Source organism: Pongo abelii, chromosome 16 (genome assembly GCF_028885655.2).
Source record: "Pongo abelii isolate AG06213 chromosome 16, NHGRI_mPonAbe1-v2.0_pri, whole genome shotgun sequence".
NCBI classification, from domain to species: Eukaryota; Metazoa; Chordata; class Mammalia; order Primates; family Hominidae; genus Pongo; species Pongo abelii.
The window spans coordinates 13,256,885-13,272,376 of NC_072001.2; the positions used below are offsets into that span (position 1 = coordinate 13,256,885).

Consider the following 15,492-nt stretch of genomic DNA (forward strand, 5'->3'; position numbering starts at 1 on the left):
GCTCCTGATCCTTTGTACTGATCTTGGCTTCTCCTGGAGCATTCCCCTTTTTTCTTTGTATAAACATCAACACAGAACATAAAATCTCCAGTTGTGACAAGACCCTAAGTTTCAAGCTTAGTGAGCATTTAGTCCTAGGTACTAGGATGGGTTTTGTTTTGTTAATGCAGACATGGCCTCTGTTTATTGTTTCAACCACAGGCTGCCATGCCAGCTAGAGATGAGATAAGCAATATTTTGATGTAGCTGACATTGTCTTCTCCACATAACTATTACAGCAGTCTTCAGAGCCTTCTGTCTCCTGTGCACAATGGCAACTCTTAAGGAAAAACTCATTGCACCAGTTGTAGAAGAGGCAACAGTCCCAGACAATAAGATCACTGTACTGGGTGTTGGACAAATGGGTGTGGTGTGTGCTATCAGCATCTGGAAAAGTCTTTGGTTGATGAACTTCTTCTTGTGGATGTTTTGGAACACGAGCTTAAAGGAGAAATGATGGATCAATCTGCAGATAGGAGTATATTTCCTCAGACACCTAAAATTGTGGCAGATAAAGATTATTCTATGACTGCCAATTAAAAGATTGTAGCGGTAACTGCAGGAGTCCATCAGCAAGAGGGGGAGAGTCGTCTCAATCTGGTACAGAGAAATGTTAATGCCTTCAAATCTGTTGTTTCTCAGATCATTAAGTACAGTTCTAATTACATCATAATTGTGATTTCCAACCCATTGGCCGTTCTTACCTATGTTACCTGGAAACTAAGTGGATTACCCAAGCACCTTGTGATTGGAAGTGGGTATAATTTGGATTCTGCTAGATTTTGCCACCTTGTGGCTGAAAAACTTGGCATTCATCTCGGCAGCTGCCATGGATGGATTTTGGGAGAACATGGTAATTAAAGTGTTGTTGTTCAGAGTGGTGTGAACATGGCAGGTGCTTCTCTCCGGGAATTGAATCCAGAAATGGGAACCAACAATGATCGTGAAACTTGGAAGGAAGTGCATAAGATGGTGGTTGAAAGTGCCTATGAGGTCAACAAGCCAAAAGGATATACCAACTGGGCTACTAGATTAAGTGTAGCTGATCTTGTTGAATCCATGTTGAAAAATCTATCCAGGATTCATCCAGAATGAACAATGATGAAGGGGATGAAGGGCATTGAGAATGAAGTCTTCCAGAGCCTTCCATGTATCCTCAATACTCGGGAATTAACCAGCATTATCAACCAGAAGCTAAAGGATGATGAGTTTGCTCAGCTCAAGAAAAGTGCAGGCCAGGCGCGGTGGCTCATGCCTGTAATCCCAGCACTTTAGGAGGCCGAGGCGGGTGGATCATGAGGTCAGGAGATCAAGACCACGGTGAAACCCCGTCCCTACTAAAAAAAATACAAAAAATTATCCAGTCGCGGTGGCAGGCACCTGTAGTCCCAGCTACTCGGGAGGCTGAGGCAGGAGAATGGCATGAACCCAGGAGGCGGAGCTTGCAGTGAGCTGAGATCGTGCCACTGCACTCCAGCCTGGGCAACAGAGCGAGACTGTCTCAAAAAAAAAAAAATGAAGAAGAAAAGTACAGATACCCTGTGGGACATCCAGAAGGACCTAAAATATCTGTGATTACTGAGCTGTGTAGGCTGTAGAAATTTTAAAACTACAATGAGATTAACTCTGAGCCTTTAGTTTTCATCCAGGTACATGGATCACAATTTGCTTTTGTCTTCTTCAATATGTGAATTTGGGCTCACAGACTCAAAGCCCATTCTTGATTTAATGCAAGGACTCATAATAAAATTAATTATTATAGTATGCTTCTAAAAAAAGAAAGAATTTGTGTGAGACTAATTAAGGGTTTTGCTTTTGAACTCAGACTCTTGTAGAGTCAGGGTCCACGTTGAGAGCTTGTTTATGTGATTAACATATTTGAGACCCAGCAGCCGCTCTGCAAAGTGCTCTTGTGTCACTCACAGTCATGATGGTCCAGCCCATCTTTCCCAGCCTCTTCCCACCACTGCTCTCTGGAGTTTGTGTTGATCACTCCCTTACTTCTTTCAAATGGTTTCACTCCTATCTGTGTTTTCTTGAGAACAGTATTGGTTTTTGCTACATCTGAGTTTATAAGCAGGCAGCCCTGCCTAATCTGCAGCATGCTCCTCCGTTCAGCCTTAGGTCTTTCTCCATTGCCAATGGAATCATAATGTGTCCATTTTCCTGAGGAGGGAGAGTGGGCCTTTCCAGGGTTTTGCTATGGTGAACTGTTTTCCTGTAGATGTTTCTTGCAAGTCTCTTGGTCACATGCGCAAGGGCTGCTCTAGGTGCAGCCCAACCAAAAATGTGGCCACAAGAGCCAGTTGGTGTTGGTCCTCCAGGAGGCCAGGAGCTCAAGCCAGAAAGAGCATCAGCTCTGCCACCACGGTGTTCCAGCCCAGCCAACCTCTTTTTTGGTACCAGTGCTCCCTGACCAAATGAAGCTTATGTTTGTTTATTCTCTGGCTGCAGCTCCATCAACTGCATAGGTGATTGTTTTCACCAGTTTTTGTTTTGTTTTGGTTTTGTTTTGTTTTGTTTAGTACAGAGTCTCGCTCTGTCACCCAGGCTGGAGCACGGTGGCACCATCTTGGCTCACTGCAACCCCCACCTCCCGGGTTCAAGTAATTTTTGTTGTGCCTATGCCTCCTGAGTAGCTGGGATTACAGGCATGTGCCACCACCTCCAGCTAATTTTTGTATTTTTAGTAGAGACAGGGTTTCACCAGGTTGGCCAGGTTGGTCTGAACTCCTGTCCTCAAGTCATCTGCCTGCTTTGGGCTCCCAGTGTCCTAGGATTACAGGCATGAGCCCGGTTGGCAGGTTTATTTTTACAAATGCTAAGTCAAGGTTTTTGGAATTGTGGATCTCTGCTGCACCAGGAGCTCTGGTGTGCTGCTGGGGCTGACCCGAGTCATCTATTGAGAATAATTACAAATTGTACAGTCCATGGCTGTTCTATAAAATCAGAGAGGAAAATAATTGTAGAAAATCTTCTATTGTCAAATCATCTAGAAGGCTGGGCACAGTTGCTCATGCCTGTAATCCGAGCACTTGGGAAGCTGAGGCGGGCAGATCACTTGAGGTCAGGAGTTCGAGACCAGCCAGGTCAACATGGTGAAACCCCCTCTCTATGAAAATACAAAAATTAATCAGGCATGGTGGTGCGCATCTATAATCCCAGCTACTCTGGAGTCTGAGGTAGGAGAATTGCTTGAACCCAGGAGGCAGAGGTTGCAGTGAGCCAAGATCACGCCACCGCACTCCAGCCTGGGCCACAAGTGAGACTCTGTCTCAAAAAAAAACAAAAAACAAAAACAAAAAATGAAAACAAAAACAAAAAAAAGTCATCTAGAGATACTCAGGATTATTTGCCTCTGCTTCTAGTCATTGTTATGAGTATTTTCTAGATTCTGTCTTGTGTTCTTGCCCTGTGCTTGGATTTGGTATGATCATATTCCCTCAGTGCTGGCCCCATTCTACAGATGAGTAACCAGCCTGAGGTAACCCAGTGCTGCATGACTGTCCTGGGGCTGGAGCCCAGACCCGTGCTGGCTCGGGACACACACTCCTAACTATGGGTCAGTGGGCAGAGTTGTTCTGCAAGAACAGCTGTGGTATTTTCCTTCATGTTCCGTGATAGCAGAAGCATTTTCTTTTGTTATTTCAACTCGTGAGCATTTCGGTTGGCTGCCAAGACCTGTGCATGTCACTGTGACCACTGACCTGTAATCAGTGTGCAGGCTGGTTGCTGTGAGGAGGTTTGGAAGCTCACCCACATAGGAGAGCCCCAGGCTTGCAGGGATAACAGGAAGCGAGCTTCTGCAGGAATGCTTTCCTGTTTACAAGGCCCCCCCTTGCCCTGGGGTGCTCCTTTGAGCAAGCTGAAAATTTATCTAACACCCAAATTCCTGTGCTTTTGTGTAGCTTGTGTTCTACAAGCTATTTTTACCCTCTTGCATATCTGGGTTTTTTGGTTGGTTGGTTGGTTGGTTGGTTGTTTTTTGATGGAGTCTGTCTCTATTGCTTAGGCTGGAATACAATGGCGCTATCTCGGCTCACTGCAACTTCTACTTCCCAGGTTCAAGCAATTCTCCTGCCTCAGCCTCCCAAGTAGCCAGGATTACCAGTGCGGGCCACCATGCCCTGCTAACTTTTGTATTTTTAGTAGAGACAGGGTTTTGCCATGTTGGCCAGGCTGGTCTCGCACTCCTGGCCTCAAGTGATCTGCCCACTTTGGCCTCCCAAAGTGCTGGGATTATAGGCATGAGACACCACGCCCAACTATCTGGGCGTTTCTTGGTGAGACCTGGTAATTATTGAATTGCCTCCTCAGCGCGTACGTTTCACAGTGGCTTCTCCTCTGTAAGAAGCAAGCTTTGAGGGTGGCGTTCTTTCTCTTTTCTAGTGTGTTTCTTTGCATGCCATATGTCCTCCTGCACAGACGGTGCTTCCTAGGTGTGCCCAGTCCCTCCTGAGCAGTCCAAAGGGCTTCGTGGCAGGGACATACAGTGAGTCATAGGAACAGCCTACAGAGGCCACGCCAAGGTGGGAAGGTGTGGAAATGCAGGTTTTCTTCCATTCGATCAGCCCTCAGTGACTGTGAGGTGTAATAACCAATAACCACGCCCAACTGCTCTTACAAACAGTCCCAGTGCTATGGCAAACAACCCTGCTGCCAGCCCTGGGAGGCCTCCCCTCCTGGGCACAGAGGGTGTCAGGGTGGTGCGGCTGCTGCTCTGAATGGTATGGGGCTCTGGAAGCCCCAGGCAGAAGCTTGCTGACAGAAGTTTGGGGCTCCTGGGCTCCCTGCCTCCTGGGCTGAGCATCAGGGCTCCCAAACTCAGTGGTGTCTGAAGGCCACTGTGCTGTGCCGCTCTCTACGTGCTTGTCCAGCTGTGTGTGTCATGGCGCCCTGCATGGGGAGACCTACCACTGGCTGAACTGCCACCTTTCCCTTCTACCACCTGCTGCCATGCACAGGCCCCTCCCTGGCACTGCCCTGAGCCTTCCTGGGCAAACATATCTCTGTCCAGACAGGTCTGCCACCAGCCTGGGCGGGGCACAGGGAGCACTGTCTCTGGCAGCTAGAAGGAGATTGTGAATGAGTATTATGGGGCCCAGTGGCCTCCCTGGCCTGGTAGAATGTGGACAGTTTGTTTTCAGGTCCTGAAGCCCACTGTGGTGAAGAAGGGATGGCAGCAGGCATCCATGGTCATCTGTGACTGCAAGCTCTTCTGCACGATCTGCCTGAAGGAAAATCCACCCAGCCTGGATCTCAGGTCTATGTTCGAGGCCAGGCAGGTCTCAGGGCTCCTGGGGAGAGGTGGAAGCTTGAGGAGAGGCTTGGGCCAGGGTGAGGGAATGCTCAGGGGGGTCAATTTCCCTGAGTTATATGAGGAGTTGGGTTCTGTTTGCTACTCACTGAGACCTCATTGTCCCTGGTAGGACAAGAGAGTGACAGCACCTACTGAAGACAGCCATGCAGGGAGAAGACTATGGGCCACGACAGGCAGCCCAGCACCCAGTAGGGGCTGCTCGGGACCCCTCAGCTCTGAGCCAGGCAGCTGTGGGAACAAGCAACTCAAATGGAAGCAGAAAGCATCTCTCTCCTTCCACAGTCCGATAGGGGCAGGCCCCTGCTGGCACACTGACATCCATGAGTGTGGGCGAGCATCGGGCAGCAGGTGGTTTGGGGTCAGCAAGGGTTTGCTTCCTGTTCTGCACCAGGCACTGCAGTGAGTCAGGACTGAAAAGTGTGTGTGCGAGTGTCAGCCACTTTTGAAAAATGAACTCTCAACTATTGGAGTGAACTGTGGCATTCACATGATGGGGTACTATCCAGCACCCAGTGATGCATTCAGACAAACAGCAGAGGTGCCATGCAGTGCGGGTGTGCTGATCCAGGTTGCAGGAAGCATCACAGCGGCTAAGCCAGGCCCTAGGCAGAAGACTCCCTGAACGGGGGCCGAGCTATGACTGGCAGTGCCGGTGACATCTCCAGTCACTTTGCCACAGTCCAGCTGTGCACACAGGGTTGGTGCTATGGTGCACACACGTGGTGATGCCTGTGTGATTTGCCTTCCCACAACGGTGGGGTAAAGTGCCAGCTGGGTCCTAACTCCAGCTACGTAGTGCTGGCATCTGACCCCCAGATCAGAGACACCCCGAGAGGTGGAGGACACAGCCTCACCTTGCAGTGAAGGACACCAAACACCACACTGTGAGGCAGCCCACTCAGTAGGGCCCCAAGGCCTTCTGTGTCCACAAGCAGCCCCTCCCTGTCCCAGCCGAGGGGGCCTGGCCCTGAACTGCTTGGCACGAGGAGGGAGAAGAATTATAGGAGTGACTCCTATGTTGAAATAACAGTTTTATCTCTGAGAAACTGCAAGATCTTCAGAAACTGATGTGACCAGAAGCCTAGAAGACAAATGGACTAGGGGCCCCGAGGCACATTCCTGGGGTGCTTACTGTCCCCACCGAGTTAGAAATAAAATTTGGAGAGTATACTTGGAGCAAAATATCTTCTCCCAGATGTCGGTGTCATAACCTTAAGACATGAATTGGTGATAAGTCATCTAGAGATCCTGGGCACTTTGCTGAGTCAGGATGGAAATGTAGCACGGTTTATTCGGGGTGGGCATTTCCTATTATGGGATGTGGACTTCAGTAATAACCCTGAGGGCTGTGGGCAGCTCTGAGCAGAACAAGGTGCAGCCATGGTAGAAAGCAGGCCTTGTGGGCTGGAGGCTGCGGAGGACTTCATACCAGTCGGGGAAAGCGCTCTGTCCATGCCCAGGGAGCCAGGTGAGTCGAGAAGCTTGGGGCAGGAGTAGATGGATCCACCCTGGTGTGCTGGTCCTGTGTACACTTTAGTGTTCTAAGCGTGCTGTGGGTGGAGGAAGGTTAGGATACTCATAACCCCTGGATCCCCTCCTCAATGCCAATGGCCACTCTCACTGTCTCACCACTCCGGTGATGAGATATTCAGGTTTCTTCCTCCACTGTCCTAGAGGTCTTGACCTTTCTAGCACTTTTCTGAGCCTGTGTGCACTGATCCTGACTCTATTCACAGCACAGCAAGATCCAAAGCTGTTGCAGGATGATCCCTGGAAGTTTTTTTGCTTGATGATGACCCTGATCCTGCTTCTCTTGGTCCTTACCCTTGGTGTGGTCCTGTTTCAAGGTAAGGTGGCCAGGCCTGTGGGAATGGGTGATGGGAAGGCACCAGGCCCCTCCTAATCCTGCCATCCTCAGAGGAGGGCCTGTCAGTGATGAGCAGGAAGGGATGGCTGGCCTGTTTTAGGACATAATGATTTTAGGAAGAAACTGTTCTCCCTACCCTAGCCAGGAGATATTAGAGGTAGGAAAATAACCCAGTAACTTAAAGATCTAGAGTGTATCATTTTATCCTCCCATCCCCCCAGTCTTGTAGTTTATGTACAAGATGCAGCAGGAACTGAAGTCACTGGATGCCCAGTGTGAGTGTGAATTGAAACGGTGGGCCTCCTCCCCACCTCCCGCCCCTTCCCCTCTCCAGGTCTTGACCATTTTTCCTCCATAGGTCACTTAGCTCTACAGGGTCTGGCAGATGCTGGACATAAGTGAGACACTTTTGGGGGAGAAATGTTCTGGCAGATGGTAAGGGGGCATGAGGTGGGGTGGAGTGAGGGGGCATGAGAGTTGGGAGAGGATGGGATGTTGCTCTTCACAGTATTGACAATAGTAGGTTTTGCTGCCTGTGAATCTATGAGGGCTTATTTTTAGATGGAATCTCACCATCTCCCAGGCTGGAGTGCAGTGGTGTGATCTTGGCTCACTGCAAGCTCCACCTCCCGGGTTCACACCATTCTCCTGCCTCAGCCTCCCAAGTAGCTCGGACTACAGGCACCCGCCACCATGCCTGGCTAATTTTTTGTATTTTCAGTAGAGATGGGGTTTCACCATGTTAGCCAGGGTGGTCTCGATCTCCTGACCTCTTGATCCGCCCACCTCCACCTCTCAAAGTGCTGGGATTACAGGCATGAGCCACTGTGCCTGGCCTCTATGAGAATTATTTTAACCAAGCCCCCACTCGCAGTTGATGCTGACATAAAGTTTGAGTCATTCTTCCTCAATATTCTGCCTTGATCATGTCCACCCTGGAATGGATGCCCGGGTAGTTCATGTGCTCCCCATGGCAATGTGTGAAGGATGCAGCTTGTGGGTCAGGTTGAAATCATCCTGCTTTGTTGGAGGCTCAGTTTGGTGGCTGGTGCAGCTCCCAGCCCCAGAAGAACTGACCTGCCTTCCTCTGCAGCATCCTCCTGTGAGCCCTGCCCGACAGCCTGGTTGGCATTTGAGGGCTCCTGTTACAACTTTTCCACAAACACACACACACCTGGTTCCCAGCCAAGGATCACTGTGCTGAGGAGGGAGGTCATCTGGCCATCATCAACAGCCAAGCAGAGAAAGTAGGAAGAGAGAAGGAGCATTTTAGGGACTTTTCAAGACATTGCAAGCTCCTGTTCCTGACCCTTGTAGAAACGAGTGCAAATTCTTCATTCTACTCTTTGTAATTTACATTGGCTTCAGGACATAGAGTGGTCATTATTCATTGGTGCCTGGCTTCTGAGCAATTATTCACACTGCCGTCTCTCTGGAATGCCCTTTCTCCTTTAATCTGCATGGATGATTAGTACTATTTCATAAGCAGCTCAAACATCATCCATTAATATCCTTCCCTTGATCTCCTTAACTCTGGACTCTACTTGCAGATATGGCACCATTACCCCACACATGAGGAATCCCCCGGGCAAGGACTGAATCTTACTTGCTTTTGAGTCCATAGTGCCTGGCACCAGGCTCCACATACAGCAGGACTGCGCCTTTGTCAGTGGAATCCATTTGATTGCCAGCACTGTTGCTTCTGAGCACAGCCCAAATTCCTTGCCCTGTCTTCCATGCCCTTGAATGATACTCCTCACTACCACTCATCCATAGCATGCTCTTATTCCCTCACTAAACCATCAGAAACATCTGGAAGGCATCTACCTTTGGTATCCCCATTTTACAGATGAAAAGCCTGAGGATCACAGGGGCCATGATTTACTAGGCATATATTCCATGGTCAGGTTGGAAACAAGATTGATCCAGAGATTTCATCCAGTGTATGCAACTGCTACACTGGACAATGCTCCCTGCCTGTGGGGACATCTAGGTCTGGTCTCATATGTCTTGACTCAACCTACCCTCTTTCCATTTAGAATTCCTTGAGTCTAGCTAAAGATGTTGCCTACTGAATTGGCCCTAGGAAAGGATACTCAAAAGGCATCTATAAGTAGTAAGATGGCTCAGCCCTCACCTTCATGTGAGTATATGTGTGGGGACTCAGAGCCCCTCAGCCCCAATCAGATTCCCTCTGGAGCTGGGGAGATAGTCATCCATTAGATGGTTTCTCCACTATCTCTATTCTTCTTTTTCTTTTTCTTTCTTTCTTTCTTTTTTGAAACCGAGTCTCGCTCTGTCACTAGGCTGGAGTGCAGTAGCGTGATTTCGGCTCACTGCAACCTCGGCCTTCCAGGTTCAAGTGATTCTCCTGCCTCAGCCTCATGAGTAGCTTGGACCATGGGTGCACACCCGGCTAATTTTTGTATTTTTAGTAGAGACGGGGTTTCACCATGTTGGCCAGGATGGTCTCGATCTCTTGACTTCTCGATCTGCCCACCTTGGCCTCCCAAAGTGGTGGGATTACAGGTGTGAACCACCATGCCCAGCCTCCATTCTAGTTTGCTATAAACCAAACTACTTATCTATGGTTCTGATGCTTAATTTTATTTGTTAGTTGCAAGCATGTGTGTTTGTGTGAGTGTGTGCACATGCTTGCAAACTATAGATTAAACAATATCAAATAAGAATTCATTTTTCAAGATCATCACAATACCTGTAAACATGTTAAAGAGGAGAGCATGTTTTTTGGAGGAGGGTAGAGAATGTGAGATTTCCAGGCTTATTAAGAAGTAGACTGCCTCTGGAGTTATCTAGAGCTCCTAATGAGCACACTGGAAGAAAGTGCCTGGGGAATCCACTCTTAACTTTTCAGCATGGCATTTAAAACCCTCCTAGACCAGCTATCACCTGTCTTTGAGCTTTCCTTGATTTCCACGCACCTTCCAAGAATTTCACCCCAGCCTGCAGGACCTCTCCTGAGAACTTCTGGTAGTCTTCATGTCATTGCGTCCACTTCAGATCAAGGCTCAAGGTTTCTGGGCTGATCAATTGCTGTAGATCTAGTCTTACCCTTCTCAACCTATGTTCTACTCAAGCCCACGGTGCCATCTTTCTACAATGTGTCTTTGACATGGCTTAGAAAACACCCAAACACCCAACATACATGGACAAAGTGCAGACTGTTTTCCATGGCACCGCTCAGCACCCACACATTGGTGACCACCGATCTTGACATTCTCACCTACTACCCTCCCACGTGCTGTCTGCCTCTTTACACCAGCTAAGTGCCGAATGAATCCTCTTTTAAGACATTGACTGGTGTCTTATTCTGGTGTTGCTCTTGCCGTGCCATCTGCCTGTGACACTTTCTTTTCAGTCTGGTGAATTGCAACATGACTTTCGTAGAAGAGCCACCGTGTGCCCAGCATGAATTAACGAGAATCTCCTACTGTCCCAGCCACACTCTCTTGAGATTTTTGTGATTCTATCTCTATTAGGATCTTCCTTTGCTTATGCACGTGTTACCCACCAGACAAGCTGCGGCTTGAGGGGAGAGAGGGTACACACCTACATGTCTCTTACATACCTACATATCTCCAGTACCCATCAGAACACTTGGTATGCAGCAGGTGCTCAACTTAAGAAAGAGGCAGGGACTCATTCCACAGATTTAGCACCTCTTGTATGCCGGATACCGAAAGGCCTCATGTCCTCAAACTTAGACCCAGGGATCCAGAGCTGTCGGGTCACTTATCTATTTCAGCCTCATTTGTATCATGTACAATGCAAGAGTTTGCATGAGATGATTGCTATGAGACAGTGGCACTCAACAGGAGATGGTTTTCCTCTTAGGGATCCTTGGCACTGTCTGAAACTATTTTGGGTTGTCTCGATGGGGATGGGGATGCACTGGCATCGTGTGGGTGGAGCCCAGGGATGCTGCTCACTACCCTTCAGTACAGCCCCTCACACACGTGATGATATGGCTTCAAATGTCAATAGTTCACTGTGCTCAAAACTCTGCTATAAAATATAGCGAGTATTTTTTATTTATTGGGATTTCTCAACAATCCAAGAGGTTGTCGGACCTTCACTCTGGTGGACAGATCTTCCTCTGGGATCTTGATGGTGAGGACCCAGCTAGGCATGGCTTAGTGTGCCCTGTCCCTGCTTGTGATTTGGAGACATAACTAATTCTAGTTCATGTTTTCACAGTAATTGGCAGCCTGAAAAATCTTATACATATGAATGTGTCTACATGGCGAAGTCTGGTTCCTGGCTCACAGATCTATGTGAGCACTATTGGAAGAAACACTGGATCTGCAAGAAGCCACAGATTTGCTGAGTTTGCTTCTTTTCTCTGTCCCCAGGCTTGTGAAAGATTGTGCTCATATGTGATCTCATAATGATTTACTAACTGCTCTGCAGAACAGGAAGTCTCTGAGCCTCCCCAGGCTTGTGAAAGATTGTCCTGATATGTGACTTCATAACAATTTACTAACTTCTCTGCAGAATCGGAAGTCTCTGAGCCCCATTCTCCCTGGTAGGACTTTCTCCTTTTTTGCCTCCACTGTAATTCTGTGTAAGGAATGTGTAAAAGGACACCTTGAAGAAACAATAAGCACAACATAGTGTGTAGGACTGTCTACAGAACAATCCAGCTTTCCTAGACAGAAAATGGCATGAATAAAGGAGAATGATTGCCAGAATATAAAAAAATTATAAGAGGCACAACTAGATAAACCTGTGTACCGTGACTGGATTTTGATTTGAAGAAAAATTCTTGAGTAAATCACAACATTTGAGTATGCAATGGATATCTGGAAGTATTAAGTCTTTTAAAAATTAATTTATTAGCTGTGCTAATAGCATGGTCGTTTTCTGTCTTTATCTATACCTATATCTAGCTATGTATCTGTCCATCCTATCTATCTATCTGTCTATCTATCTATCATCTATCTATCTATCTATCTATCTGAATTATATGGTAGCAAATCATACTATGAAATTATGGTAAAGTTTTGTACTATGTGAGATTTTACTTAAAATAATAAATTTAAAAAATGGATAGCTTATGTATAAAAAAACAATTAGTCAAGTGATTATAATTGTTGAAGCTGAGACACAGTTCATTATATATACATATTTTTCCTTTGTGTATGTGGCTTTTTCTGTATAACATTTAAGTTAATCAATGTAATTTATAATAACTCATATAAAGTTAACATGATTCAAAAAGAAACTCAGCAAACTAGTAGTAGAAAGAAAATGCGGCTGGGTGTGGTGGCTCATGCATGTAATCCCAGCACTTTGGGAGGCCGAGGCAGGCAGATCACTTGAGGCCAGGAGTTTGAGACTAGCCTGCCCAACATGGTGAAACCTTGTCTCTATTAAAAATACGAAAAAAAATAGCCAGGCATGGTGGGTTCATGTGATTCTTGTGCCTCAGCCTCCATTGGCTGAGAAAGGAAATGGCTTAACCTAAAAAAGGTACCTGCCCAGAGTCTTACCATCAATATCATACTGAACAGTGTGGTGTTAAGAACATTTCATTTAGGCCGGGCATGGTGGTTCACACCTGTAATCCCAACACTTTGAGAGGCTGAGGCAAGCAGATCATGAGGTCAGGAGATCAAGACCATCCTGGCTAACACGGTGAAACCCTGTCTCTACTAAAAATACAAAAAATCAGCCTGGCATGGTGGTGGGTGCCTGTAGTCCCAGCTACTCGGGAGGTTGAGGTAGAAGAATGGTGTGAACCCAGGAGGCAGAGCTGGCAGTGAGCCGAGACCGCGCCACTGCACTCCAGCCTGGGTGACAGAGCAAGACTCTGTCTCAAAAAAAAAAAAAAATTCATTTTAGCTCAGGCAAAATACATGGGTTCTTGCAGTTACAACTTCTCCTGAACATTATAATGAGGGTCCTAGTAAGGGCAGTAAAACCAAAAGGAAAACAAAAACAAACAAACAAAATAAACAAAAGTACTTAAAACTGGAAAGGAAGATACAAAACTGTCATTGTTTCACAGATGACATTATTGTGTTCTCAGAGACCGAAGGATCTATGCATACCTTTAGAATCTTAGGTGTGTAGCAAGTTTTCTGAATTCAAAATCAGTACAGAGATTAATTGGTCTTATAAACCAAGAACAAACTAATAGAAAAAGAAATATTTAGAAAAGATAACATTTCCCATAGCACAGACAGATTAAGGGGCCATAATGACTGCAGATAGTTCAATGTCTTTGAGTGAAAATTCCAAATTTATGTATGAAGATACAAAAGTGGACCTAAATAAACGGAGAGTTATATCACATTCATGGTTAAAAACTCAATACTATGAAGATGTTAATTATTATTGTTCTCAAAAGCTATATTGTCTGGGCAGGGTGGTTCACGCCTATAATCCCAGCACTTTGGGAGGCTGAGGTGGGTGGATCACTTGGGGTCAGGAGTTCGAGACCAGCCTGGCCAACATGGAGAAACCCCATCTCTACTAAAAATACAAAAATTAGCTGAGCATTGCTGGGTGTGGTGGCTCATGCCTGTAATCCCAGCACTTTGGGAGGCCAAGGGGAGCAGATCACAAGGTCAGGAGATCGAGACCATCCTGGCTAACATGGCGAAATCCCATCTCTACTAAAAAAATACAAAAAAATTAGCTGGGCGTGGTGACAGGTGCTTGTAGTCCCAGCTACTCGGGAGGCTGAGGCAGGAGAATGGCGTGAACCCGGGAGGCGGAGCTTGCAGTGAGCTGAGATTGCACCACTGCACTCCAGCATGGGCGACAGAGCAACAGTCCATCTCAAAAAAAAAAAAAAATTAGCTGGGCATTGTGACAGGCTCCTGTAATCCCAGCTACTTAGGAGGCTGAGACAAGAGAATCGCTTGAAGCTGGGAGGTGGAGGTTGCAGTGAGCCAAGATCAAGCCACTGCACTCCAGCCTGGGTGACTCTCAAAGAAAAAAAAAGAATTTGCTTGGTTTTGTTTTTTTGCAGGAATTTCAAGAGCCTTTACTCTGCTAGTAAATGTTGAACAATGTCCAAGAAGGGTAGAAACAATGTAGCATTCATCAACCTTTGAGGACACAGAACCCTCTCAAGCCCATCAGATCATGTACCAGGTGCTGCACCCTACAAAGCAATTTTTAAATTGAGTTTTACTTCAATAGCTTTTGGGATCCAAGAGGTTTTTGTTACATAGATGACTTATAGAGTAGTGAATTCTGAGATTTTAGTGCACTTGAATAGTGTACATTGTACCTAATAGTGTACTTTGTAGTTAATGTGTAGTATTTTATCCTTAACCCCCATCCCACCCTCCCCATTCTGAGTCTCTGAAGTCCATTATACCAGTCTGCATGCCTTTGTGTACTCATAGTTTAGCTCTCTATAACAAATGAGAACAAGCAGTTTTTGGTTTTCCACTCCTGTGTTACTTCACTTAGAATAATGGCCTCCAGCTCCATGTAAGTTGCTACAAAAGACATTATTTCATTCCTTTGACTGGTTGAATAGTATTCCATGGTGTATGTATGCCACATTTTTTTTAATCCACTTGTTCATCGATGAGCACTTCTGTTGGTTCCACGTCTTTGCAATTGTGAATTGTGCTGCTATAAACATACCGGTGCAAGTGTCTTTTTCATATAATGACTTCTTTTCCTTCAGGTAGATGCCCAGTAGTGGGATGTGTGTAATGAACCATCCCAAAAACCTACTGACTTAAAACAGCAAACTTTATTTGGCAACAGATAACTAAAACGAGGGTAAACATCTTGGAGTATACTCTATGGGGAGCCATGAATGTCACAGTTCATCACATCTTAGAACGGAAGCTCCCTGACCTCAAGGGACCAGGCAGATTTGGACGTGGAGGTGTCAGCTGCTGGTGGGCATGAGGTGGACAGCCCATCTCATGTGACGTCTTCCCCTGGCAATATCCAAGCTTTCTGGATCCTGTGCTGCCCCGGGAAAGAGACCCTCCCACCTACCCACCCAGCCAGCCGCCACCACCACCAGCAAAAACAAAAGCAAGAAAGGCTGAAATGAAAGATTTTCTCAGGCAGGTGTGTATGACAATAGTGTAACACAAGAGTGTGACTGTCATTGTGGAGATTTTAGATAGGCCCGGACCGGGCCAGACAGGCTCTCCCAGGATTCAGCTTTGGTTTTGTATGTGCATGGATGTCATTGGCGTTTCCCAGCCATCCTAATAATACCGTGATGATATTGTGGGTTTGTTACACCACTCCCAGAGAACAG

At 46.7% G+C, this 15,492-nt stretch overlaps 1 pseudogene; it reads left to right on the plus strand.

Moving 5' to 3' along the window:
• Positions 1-310: 310 nt before the first annotated feature.
• LOC100441797 (L-lactate dehydrogenase B chain-like) lies at positions 311-1,347 on the plus strand (annotated as a pseudogene).
• Positions 1,348-15,492: the final 14,145 nt, after the last annotated feature.